A 13,005-nucleotide genomic window follows, 5' to 3' on the forward strand; every position below is an offset into this window, starting at 1 on the left:
CATGAGATTGGGTCTACGAGAACAAGACCAGATTTTAACTTGACTTCTAAGAATGAATAAACTACTAATATTAAACGATTGAATGGATTAAGACCATCAAACAATGCATATTAAATTAAAAAAAAATAAAAATAAATAAAGAAATAAAAAATTTAAATTTTAAATAAAAAAAAATTCAGTATAGTATTTAAATTTTTATTTAAGTAAGGACCTCAAACAATGCACAACGATGAGCCGACGATTTAAAAAAATTAAATTAAATTAAAAACAAAACTTAAATTATATTAAAATCAAAATTACAAACTTTTAAAAATTTTAAAAATTAAAATAAAAAAAATAAAAAATAAAACAAATTATATTAGGAAAGCAGGAAGTGAACAAATGTAACTGATTGTACTGTTGTAAATGTTACTGATTGTAAAAGTAACAGATGGACATGTGGAACTGTGAACTGATTATGTGATGCATTCAATTGTAATCTGATGCATGTTCAAATGAAATAAAACCATTACCATATCATTTCTACACCACACTCTGTGTGTATACAACCAGTTCCGCCTTCACCCACCGAGACAAATATGTATGATTGACACAACAGCTCACGAATTGAACCCTCTTCCTGCTTATTTGGAGGCGGGAGACAAGGAGAGATCTTGGGAGATCTTGCAACAGTCTTATTTATGTCTAATATGTCTTATTTTCTGTTATTGTGTCTAGTATATTGCGTAATACCAATGTAAAGATAACTATAGGGGTGTTATTTCATCTCCAAAGGGCTCTTCTAATGTCAAAAAAATGTATTTAGAAAGTCATAAACAAGGAATTATGTAATATGTCGTAATCCCGACCCAATGAAAACCCCATCACTTGCATAAACATGACATATTAGAATGATTTTTTTGTATGCATTTCAAACGAAGGCATATTTCGTATACAAAACTCGAACGAAAGCAACGGTGGTTTCTCCTTTCTTCTTGCCACACACACACAACACATACACACACTACACACTGGGCTCGCTCTATTTATGTCAAGGCAACGGGCACAGTGTGATACCACTCGGATCAAAGCTGGTGTGCGTTTGTGTGTGTGTTTGTGTGTGTGTGTGTTGCCGTCTGATAAGGAAGCTTGCCCCCTTTCGAGTTTATTCCAATCTCATCCACTCAGTTTGAACCTTAACTATGTTAACTATTGGTTTGGTTTACATGGAATAGTTCTTTTTAATGGTATTTTTTGACTATTTAGTAACAGATATCGACTGGGTGAAACGCAATGGGAGGCTACAGAGGGGTCGGGGGAATAATACATTGTGATTGACAGCAGCTTCTGGGGAGTAGATCTTCATGTTGCTTTCTTTAAAAGGCCTTGCGTCAATAGAGAAGGAATGTGTTTGTGTATTCACATAGAGTACGAATATGTGTGTGTGTGTTTGAGAGTGAATTTAAACACGGTTGACCAACTGTATGGATTAGCTGCCACGATGCTAACAGATCACCGTCAATACTTTTGGCCCGGCTTATGTGCAGCTCATTGAGCATCGTCTTTACAATGGCAGCACACTCGTATTCTAATGGGGTATATTTTTATATATTTTTTTTTATTATAAATTGTCACTGGTGACCAGTGTTAAAAATAAAGATTTAATAAAGGTAATCAATGAACGACTAATTCAAACATTACTGTAACGGAAAGCTGTTATTCGCTCATTGATATGATGTTTTTCGATTTAGACATATTTGATGTTAACTTTACAGTAACCTTAAATGCTCATGTATCCGTTTTTGTTATCATTTATAGTATTCTGGGTGTCTGGAACTGATTAATATGGGGGTTAGGTAATAGAACGGTAATGGAACGGTAATAGAATGGTCGTCTCCCAAACTGAATGTTGCTGGTTCAGTCTTCCGTTTTTTCATGTGACCATGTCGAAGTATCCCCGGGCAAGATATTAAAACCCCCAGTTGCTCCCTGTTACTACGTCATCAGTCACCGTAGTGACAGTCTCAAGTGGCGGTCCATTACACTACACTAGTGGGTCCATTGCACACAATAACATTGGTCTACAAGTGGAATGCTTCCGGAACAACAACAGTGAAAATGTTCTTGGTTTAGGCCATAAGTCAGAAGTGCATTATTGCATATTGGGTCAAAATAGTATGTATTTTGTTTTTTAATAAAACTGGACTTGTGAATGGCGTATAGAAGGGTTTAGATTCTGTTCCACAGATGGCGCTAATGCACACGAAAGCTGCTTGCCAACCGCCAATAAGCAACAGAAGAAGAAAAACACCACGAAGAAGAACACAGTCTGACAACTTTCCGATTGAGCGGGTACAAGATACCTCAATCGGATTGGGGGAAGGAATATTCTGTTCCTGGGAATCTGATTATATTTTCATTCGGATTGGCACTTTTCTTTCGGAATGAGGTTAGATTCTTTCCCTTTGAGCAAATAACCGGAATGGAATTGGAATATTTTGGTCCATGTAAACGTGGCTAATTGTAGCGGAAATGGTTTCCTGGAAACTACACGGCAGATCATTATAAGCAGCTGGTGGCAAACCAACTGAAGCTCTACAAAGCCCTTGGCTGCAATGTATGTCAGTGACTATACACTTTTTGCATTCCCATCTAGATTTCTTTCCATTGAAGTACGGGAAAGGATTCCACCAGGATAGAAGATGTCAGGGATGACCCTGCTGCTGAGTAGAAAAGACAAGCCAAAAAGGGAAATCTTGACCGGGTAAGAGTACGTTTAAGTTCGACAAACCAACGTGTACCTCATTCTTGAAGCCCACATCCATCCATCTCTCCTACTTTCAGTAATAATCAGAAAACCGAGAATTTGCTAAATCTTATCCTGCAGCTGTTATACACACACGAAAGGAAGCCATCTTCCCCGTTGCCTGCCCTTGTAACAGATGGACAGATATGCCACCTCCTTCAAACCGCTCCCTTCCTATCCATCTTTTCCGTAGCTCACAATCTCTCAGCTCATCTATATTCAGATCACAAAAACTGAAATGCAGACTTAATCCCGCGGAGAAAACAAATCCAGATACATAATTGATCAAATGAAAGAAACAAAAAGAAAGAAAATCACATATTTATCTTTTTTTTTTTCTTGTTTGCACAAGAGCGAGGGCTTTTGTGTTTCGACAAGAGAAGCGGTCCCGACTCGCTGTCAACTCGCACAAAGTAGCAGATGTCATACAAAAGCATGCGCACTTTTATTCTCTGCTTTGCCACTAAACTGCTATCAAACATCCTAAAAGGAGTACACACAAATTATTATAGCACATTTCAACATACAGTAATCCCTCATTTATCGTGGTTAATTCTGTCTGTGATAGGTGAATTTGTGCGAAGTAGGAGTTAGAGCATAGAAAATCTGTTTATGATCTATTAAGTACAATTGTAACATCATTAGAGACCTCAAGACATGACATAGCACCCCTAAAGTCACATTATTTTCTATGCCGCATATCCTCACAAGTGGTCGCGGTTATGCTGGAGCCTATCCCAGCTGTCTTTGGGTGAGAGGCGGGGTACAACCTGGACAGCCAATCACAGGGCACATATAGACAAACAACCATTCACACTCACATTCATACCTATGGACAGTTTGGACAGTTTTTGGAATGTGGGAGGAAAACCGGAGTACCCGGAGAAAACCCACGCATGCACGGAGAACATGCAAACTCCACACAGAGATGGCCGAGGGTGGGATTGAACTCGGGTCTCCTAGATGTGAGGCCGTGTCGCCCTTGTTTATGACCTATTAAGTACAATTTTAACATCATTATAGACCTCAAGACATGACATAGCACCCCTAAAGTCACATTTGCACTCATATCACCCATTATTTTCTATGCCGCTTATCCTCATGAGGGTCGCTGTTATGCTGGAACCTATCCCAGCTGTCTTCGGGCGAGAGAGGGGCGGGGTACACCCTGGACTGGTCGCCAGCCAATCACAGGGCACATATAGACAAACAACCATTCACACTCACATTCATACCTATGGACAATTTGGAGTCGCCAATTAACCTAGCATGTTTTTGGAATGTGGGAGGAAACCGGAGTACCCGGAGAAAACCCACGCATGCACGGAGAACATGCAAACTCCACACAGAGATGGCCGAGGGTGGGATTGAACTCGGGTCTCCTAGATGTGAGGCCGTGTCGCCCTTGTTTATGACCTATTAAGTACAATTTTAACATCATTATAGACCTCAAGACATGACATAGCACCCCTAAAGTCACATTTGCACTCATATCACCCATTATTTTCTATGCCGCTTATCCTCATGAGGGTCGCTGTTATGCTGGAACCTATCCCAGCTGTCTTCGGGCGAGAGAGGGGCGGGGTACACCCTGGACTGGTCGCCAGCCAATCACAGGGCACATATAGACAAACAACCATTCACACTCACATTCATACCTATGGACAATTTGGAGTCGCCAATTAACCTAGCATGTTTTTGGAATGTGGGAGGAAACCGGAGTACCCGGAGAAAACCCACGCATGCACGGGGAGAACATGCAAACTCCACACAGAGATAGCCGAGGGTGGGATTGAACTCGGGTCTCCTAGCTGTGAGGTTTGCACGCTAACCACTCGACCGCTGTGCAGCCACCTAGGACGGTTATTTTTTCGTAAATCTTATTTTCAAATGGAAATATTCATGTCCATAAAAGTGCGTCATGCCCAATCATGCAAATTAGGTTAGGACGCAATATACTTCACCACCACAGATAGATTACACCCCTGTGGGGAAACACTGTGCAGGCAATCCAGCTGTTTTTAAATGTTAGCTAATGCACATGACGCAGAAAAAAGCCCAATCATGCAAATTAGGTGAGGATGCGACTCCACACAGAGATGCGCAAGCAGAGGTTCGAATCCAAGTCTCCTGACTGTGTAGCCTACATGCTAACCACTGGTATGGCCTTGTAGTAGACCACATAACCATAGAAATTAAGACATAACAGACATGTTAGCATTGTTGTTCCAGTTTCTGGCCACTAGTCTCACCAAATGAGGAAAAATAGGAGTTCATACACACGTTTCCTCCTCTGTAGTGTGTGTGTGCATGGCTCCTCTCCCTCTCCATCTCTTATTAATTACACATAGAGCAAAAGGGACTAAGCTCTCTAATCTGAATAGATACAAGCCCACAACCAGCTGATCCCTTAACACTGTTACTTATACCTCCACACACACGCACACACACACACAACCATCAGCATAACAGAAATATCACGCAAGACGAATACTCCGAATACACTGAGAACAGTTATTTTTTAGAATCAGAAGTGAGCATTGATTTACTGCCAAAATGGAAGTTTTATGCAGATTACGGCAACATTAAATACTGCAATCTAAGTCATTCCAGCCTGGTTTATCCAAGTGCTTTATTTTCACTATAAACCATTTTTTCCATGTTAATCCAAACGGATTACATACACATATAAACCACTTAAAATATTTTTCTGTAGAAATCATCCGAAAAAGGAGAACAGAAAGCCAAGGAGATTAAATTTGGCTTATTATTATATTTGTACCTGAAATACTGAATATTCATGTAGTGGTCAGCTCCTGAGTGGGTGCCACAAGCCTCATCATGCGGTGCTGTTTAGTTATATATAGAAATGGGAGCACAGCTGCCTCTCCATTAGGCTAAAAGCAAAGCAGAATACTAACTTGGACCATGAAATCATCAGAGCCTTTGCTCCTCTGTGACGAGGGAGGAGAAAGATGGAAGAGGAGTTTGGAATATTTAGGAGCAAGAGCGGGGAGCACTGGGGGTGAAGGACATTGGGACAAGGCTTTGAAAGTCTGCTGTTTTAACTCCTGGAGATGAAAACAGGAGCGTCAATGTTGGAAAATAAGTCGGCCGTTGGCATTTTAGTTTTCTCTTGCCTAAAGTTAAGTATGAGTGCAGTTGGCACTGCGGAGCTGCGGTTCATTGAAGAATAGTGACGATCTAAAATCAGAGCATGATTCCTCCGCTTTTGGAAACTGGGCTATATAGCAGTTTTCCAACATAATAGTAGGATTCCTTCTTTATAACTGGAGTGTTTTCATAGTTGGAGCATAGAAAACCTGTTTACCAACTCCTAAGTAGGGTTTTTGGTAATGGTAATAATGGTTTTATTTCATTTGAACATGCATCAGATTACAATTGAATGCATCACATAATCAGTTCACAGTTCCACATGTCCAAAAGGAGTAGGAAGAAGCAAAGCTTATTAAATCCTACCCCTCCATCTGGTACTTTTACAATCAGTAACTGTTACATTTGTTCACTTCCTGCTTTCCTAATATAGTTTAAGTTTTTTTTGTTTTTTGTTTTTAAATTTTTAAATTTTTAAATTTAATTTTTTTTTTTAATTTTTACTACTATTTTTAGTTTTATTTATTTTTATTTGTACTCCGGTTTCCTCCCACATTCCAAAAACATACTATGTTAATTGGTAATGGTTTTATTTCATTTGAACATGCATCGGATTACAATTGAATGCATCACATAATTAGTTCACAGTTCCACATGTCCAAAAGGAGTAGGAAGAAGCAAAGCTTATTAAATCCTACCCCTCCATCTGGTACTTTTACAATCAGTAACTGTTACATTTGTTCACTTCCTGCTTTGCTAATATAGTTTAAGGTTTTTTTTTGTCACGTACCAAAGTACGTGTTTTTAACATTATTAGAGCCTTCTAGACATGAAATAACACCCCTATAGTCGTATTTACACTCATATTACCCAATTTAGTCAACATGATAAGAGTAAAAAAGTTATTTAAGACAAAAACCAAGACTTGTGCTCTTGTGTGTTGCTGTAGATACTGTAAATGTGAGCGTTAATGGAGTGGACAGGAAGTGGCATTGGTGGTTCAGAGTTGACTTTTAGCTTGGCGTGAGTTAAAGTCACAACAATAACCCGTGTTCAATTCACCTAATGCATGTTTTTGGAATGTGGGAGGAAACCGGAGTACTAGGAGAAAACATGCAAACTACACACAGAGATGCCGGAGTAGAGAATTGCACCCAGAACTCAAAGCTGTGTAGCCTGCGCGCTAACCACTCTCCACCATGCAGCCAGACTTTGTCTAATACAATAAAAAAAAAAACATTTATATTAACCAGAATTAAAGTATCGATTTTCACAGATGCATGTTTACACTTCCTGCAAAATAAAGAAACAAAGCGATAGTTCCAATAATCCAAGCAAAGCGAAAAACAAAGCTTGATGCCCAGCAAAGAAATAAGGCAGAACTCTAACTCATTGCAAGAAGATTGAGAGAACAAACTAGAAAATGTACGCACTTGACTCCCCCCCCAGCATGCAGTATATGTCTGCTGCAAGTCTAGCGTGACTGATCTGAAATCAGGTTTTCTGCCTATAAATATCGAGGCAAGAGCGGCGCCGACTCTTCCACTGGGTGCACGGGCCGCAATCTTCCTTTCATTTTCCATTACAGTTGGATGCTTGATTCCAATATGTCTTCAAGTGAAGAAGGTGGGAGCTTGTTGGGAGACCGTTCCCTTTGCCCCATTAGCTAGCTATGATGAGAGTCAGGCTGGCGATAAAGAAGGAAATACAGGTGGAACAAGCGGTACCTCAAAATGGTCTTTTGGGTGAAACAAGAGAGGAATTATTTAAGCTGAATTTACACATCAATGGCAGTTTTTTTTTTTTTTTTTAAATCATTTTTGTGTCTCGAGAGTCTCGAGACAACGCACCGGGAGGCTCATTAAAAAAACAAAAACAAACAAACAATAAAAGAAATCTCATCACTTCAAGATGCGTCTCTGGAGAATCAAACATAACTTGAAGAAGTCAAGTTATGCTGAATGTTAAATTAATTCCCACCAGTAGGGGGGTACTGACTTGCCCATTTATTTTCAATTAGAACACTGTGACCAAAACTATGAAATTACAATAAATATGGGATTTGTGCAAACATAACTTGAAGAAGTCAAGTTTTTTTTGTTGGGAAACAACCATTCTAGTATCTGCCTGACCCTCCACAAAATGCTGAATGTTAAATTAATTTCAACCAGTAGGGGGGGTACTGACTTGCCCATTTATTTGCAATGGGAACACTATGACCAAAACTATGAAATTACAATAAATGTGGGATTTGTGCAAACATAACTTGAAGAAGACCCTCCACAAAATGCTGAATGTTAAATTAGTTTCCACCTGTAGGGGGGTACTGACTTGCCCATTTATTTTCAATGGTAATACTGTGACCAAAACTATGAAATTATAATAAATGTGGGATTTGTGCAAACATAACTTGAAGAAGACCCTCCACAAAATGCTGAATGTTAAATTAGTTTCCACCTGTAGGGGGGTACTGACTTGCCCATTTATTTTCAATGGTAATACTGCGACCAAAACTATGAAATTACAATAAATGTGGGATTTGTGGGGGAATAATGCTAATGCATCCTGAATGAGCCGAACACTGAAATTGGATTGGTTTGAATCAGATTAGAATCAGATTTGAATCAAATTAGAAGCCAAAAGATGATGCAGAATAAGATCGGGGGACTTACGTCCTGATGTACGTTTTTTGAAATCAAATGGGTGGGAACGGGAACGAGAATGTGAGTGTTGTGTGTGTCTATCAATCAAATGCATGCCCTACCCTTTAAACTCTCAAAGACCAATACCTGCTACCATAAAGGTCTAAAACCGGTTTAGAACAATGTGTGTACAAAGTTCAAAGCAAAACAATTTTTCCCAGGCTTAATGAATTCTGTGTCACAAAAGATTGGCCACCAGCCTGTAAAAATAGAGACTGGATCTAGTTTTGGGCTTCAAACAGCACTGACCTCATGTTTTACGATCGGCGGACGGCGGTTTGTTCTATGGAGCCGCTTCTAAATAGAGCTGCTATTCATATATCCCTCCCATTCATCATAAAATGTCATTGTAGCAAGAGGGCCTCGGTCTTCCCGCTGCTTTGACTGTACAGTACAGTGGAACAAAAGTTTCAAAAGGTCCATCTAAGAAACAAACTAAAAAAAACTAAAATTCCTACAAGAAATGATGTTAACTTTCTTTTTTTTAAGTGCTGGCATTTGCAACTTTTTGATCAGTTAAAAAGCAGACTTGTGTAACTGTGTTAGTTTGGAAATAACTATGTATAGTCAGGTGATATGCTGGGGGACAATTACCTCCTTTTGTGGTTTTTAGTTTAACACCTTATAAACACAGTTGGACTCACACAGTGTATTACTGTAAATTCCAGTGTAAAAGCCACACCTGATATAGTTTTGAGAAAAAGACTAATTTGTACATACATAAGCCCCACATGCGTCTTAATTTGACAGAAGCCAGATTAGATCATGAGCTATGAAAAAAGTCACAATGTGCTTGTCAACCAATTGTAAACTGCAGTAGGATGTCATCTTACAGGCAACACTAAACTCATCACACAGCAACTTAACACACAAAAGGTATACATATACAAACATGTACCAATACCAATTTTTTTTAAAAGCTTTCCTGTAATGCATTTTTTTAGCAAAATATTTAATTGGGGCTGCACGGCGGTCGAGTGGTTAGCGCGCAGACCTCACAGCTAGGAGACCAGGGTTCAATTCAACCCTCGGCCATCTCTGTGTGGAGTTTGCATATTCTCCCCGTGCATGCGTGGGTTTTCTCCGGGTACTCCGGTTTCCTCCCACATTCCAAAAACATGCTAGGTTAATTGGCGACTCCAAATCCTCCATAGGTATGAATGTGAGTGTGAATGGTTGTTTGTCTATATGTGCTCTGTGATTGGCTGGCGACCAGTCCGGGGTGTACCCCGCCTCTCGCCCGAAGACAGCTGGGATAGGCTCCAGCACCCCTTGCGACCCTTGTGAGGATAAGCGGTAGAAAATGAATGAATGAATAAATATTGAGGGAGGCTGACGTCTTTGCAGCGCCCTAATGAATGTGTTGCACAGATTCAACGCATTATGGGGAAAACTTTAAAATAATTTTTTTCCCCTTTTTAGACTCTTATTGGTACATGCTTGCATATTTGACTATTAGTAATACTTCTGAAGTAAAGGAAATGTCACAATATTAGCCATAAATTAACTGCACGTATGCATGGTATGTGATACACAATACTGTGCAAAAACAGAGGTTACATTTTTGCAATGATACGAAAACTGGGCCGCTGAAAAACTGAGGTTTTATTGTATAATACTCGTGCTGAAGTTCATTGCTGCTGTTTGTTATGTATGCTTAGCAAAATTGCTTTCAATCCACTCGGAAATACGAGTATAATAACATTGGTTTCGCTTAAAGTGTAGCATGAGTCTTTTTCTATTGATGCTGCAGAGAATAATCCAGCTTTCAACACGCTCGAGGCCGCCGAGACTACGCTGTGGGCGCAACTATATATTTTTTATGGGAATCGTAAATCAACACTTTAGTCCGTTTCATATGAGGATGTGCTCTTCAGCTTTTCAGGCATTTTTGAAGTCTCAAATCTCACATTTTATTGAAGTTCGACACCAGTGTTTTTACCTACATTTATTATAGGAAGGCATGGGCGAAGGTACCTGAAATAGTCATAAATCTTTTGAATTATTAAGTCAACTTTACTAGCTTTTTTTCTGGGCAACAGAAGACAAAGAAAGAAGTGTTGCGCTGAGCTGAAACGGGTGCTCAGACCTGCTCCCCAAAATGTGATATGACATTTTAACCTCACTCCTCTTTCTTTCAAAAGCTTTTAAAACCAAATTTTACAATACATTTAGGGACCATTATGGCCTTTCTCTTCAAAAATCACATGCACTGTAATAGTAAGATATCAACCCATATCGTTGGTCCAGTAGCTACTAAAAATCGGCAAAGGAAAATTCCCTTCTATTATTATTAGCCACATGGCTTTAAAGGATTTTGCATATTCCGCATCTGCACGGAAAACTGAGTCACGACGAAGCCTGGCTTAATACTGTCCTGTAAATGTGGACCGTTGTTATGAAATAACCTGTATGACTCATGCATAACCATAAGGAAGAAAACACACAATTTGTAACTTTTCCAACAACTTTAAAAGTCTCTCTTTAAAGAAATGGGAGACTTAATGGGTATCCCAGCTTGGGCACACCCAGGCCGAGGCTTTAACTTGACCAACCGGGGAGGGAGGAGGGGCTTGCAGAGCCGCGGAACTGCGATTAATTATAATTTTAGGAACCACTCCTTAAAGACATTCACTTATGTTGCTACAACAGGTGGGATTATTCCTTAAATTACTTCCTCCAGAAACATGAACAACACAATACCCATTGGGACTAAATATCAGTATTTTGATATCTACTGATACACCAACAACACAACAACCTTTGATAAAGAATGTACTGTTATGACAATTCTATTATTATAACACTATTACTAATACTATATACTATTATAACAAATAAGTCTAATTGGACTGATACAGTGGTCTGATTGGTACTCACATAAATTTGGATTGGTAAATTTGCCAGTACAGTAGATCCCCTCAAACTAGAATCCATATTGTGATTCACACCAAAATAATAATTATACATTTTATGATTATTCTTTGATATTATGTAGAACCTGTTGGAAACCTGTCCTATATAATTTTGTTCAAAGTGTTCTGACCAGTTTTTGCGGAATGATCAAATGCCAAAAATTGTTAAAAATTCCTGGATCGAGACTGTGATATGGATCACCCCCCCCCCCCCCCCCCCAAAAAAAAAAAAAACAACAAAATTTAATCAGTTCTTCCATATCCCATTTCCGACAATTCCTGAAAATGTCATCAACTTTTCAAGTTATTTTGAACGCAAACAGACAAACATCGGCAACAACATACGTAAACTCCGGGCTGTGCTTGTGCTTGGCAGAGGTAAATATGACATACATAAGATCATAATATAAGATTTTTGTTTTTTGGCTACATATATATTCTGATGTTTCGTAGATGTTTATCATTTTCTAGTATATCGTTAGCTTCATTAATAGTGTCGTTCCAGACGGTCTGACTAATCGAAACATACTAAAATCTTCCCATAAGAATTATTAATAAATAATGTAAATCCAATGAATCTGTTCCAGAAAGCCAAAAATGAGAACACAAATCATGTTTTTATAGTTTTCCATTGAGAATTTCTCATGCATTTCATTCTATTGCGTTTTTTTTTCAAAAATGCATTAAATAACAAAGACAAGTTATATGACACTATTGAACTCAAGAAATAACTTTGTCCGTGTCAACATCGTTTGCGTTGACTTGTGGCGTAACTGTGCTAATCAGCAAAAAAAAAAACTACATAGGCATAGACTGCTGATGACATCATAGACAGGCAACGGAACTGACTTCCGGTTCCTGTTTCCATGCCTCAGAAAGCTGCCAACAGGGACCGTTTGTGGAAAAAAAATACATAAAGAACACAGTAGGGTATTAATAACACTGCATGCTGTATGCTAACCAGAAAATGTATGTAATTTTACCCAATCACAATTACTCTACGACACCCTCAATTGGTTACAGTTCCTATTTTCCTGGTTAAGCGGTTCTATTTTCTTACTGGAATGACATCTCTGTGTCAGTAAAGCCATTTTTGTAGTGTCGAGCTTGGTGTTAACCTCTTTCACTTTGCGAAGGATATTCAGCAGACGGAAGTCGGTCTGAAGCGGAGTCGCTGCAGACGTGTGCAGACAAGTGAAGCAGAAAAGACGGAGCTTCAGCAGCAGTCAAAAGAGACAGCACAAGGCAGGCACAGAACAGATGTCTTTTTTTTTTTTTGCACGGGTCATAAACACAAAGTCATTGGACTCTGAAGACGGCTGAAGGGCACAGAGAATTGCAAAGTGCCAAGACGGGAGATCTGGAGATATATTACAGCGCAGTAACAGGAGTCAATTCAAAATGCTTGGTGATGGAGGAAAAGGGGGGACTATATTAGTAGAGGAAGGATTAAGCAAGGAAGGGGAGAGCTGAGAGCGGCTGCTTGAGG

The 13,005-nt window shown here is 39.2% G+C and overlaps 1 protein-coding gene and 1 long non-coding RNA gene across 7 annotated transcripts in view; one reads left to right on the top strand and one right to left on the bottom strand.

Moving 5' to 3' along the window:
* Positions 1-13,005, bottom strand: part of LOC131101388 (exostosin-1c) — a 71,268-nt gene that overhangs the window by 15,569 nt on the left and 42,694 nt on the right. The gene's annotated exons all lie outside the window — the stretch shown is intronic.
* Positions 2,079-13,005, top strand: part of LOC131101392 (uncharacterized) — a 37,615-nt gene continuing 26,688 nt past the window's right edge. The window contains exons 1-2 of the long non-coding RNA XR_009119192.1: positions 2,079-2,428; positions 2,636-2,743. This is a non-coding gene — a long non-coding RNA (uncharacterized LOC131101392). The remainder of the gene's footprint in view (positions 2,429-2,635; positions 2,744-13,005) is intronic.

Source organism: Doryrhamphus excisus, chromosome 14, assembly GCF_030265055.1.
Source record: "Doryrhamphus excisus isolate RoL2022-K1 chromosome 14, RoL_Dexc_1.0, whole genome shotgun sequence".
In the NCBI taxonomy this organism is placed as follows: domain Eukaryota; kingdom Metazoa; phylum Chordata; class Actinopteri; order Syngnathiformes; family Syngnathidae; genus Doryrhamphus; species Doryrhamphus excisus.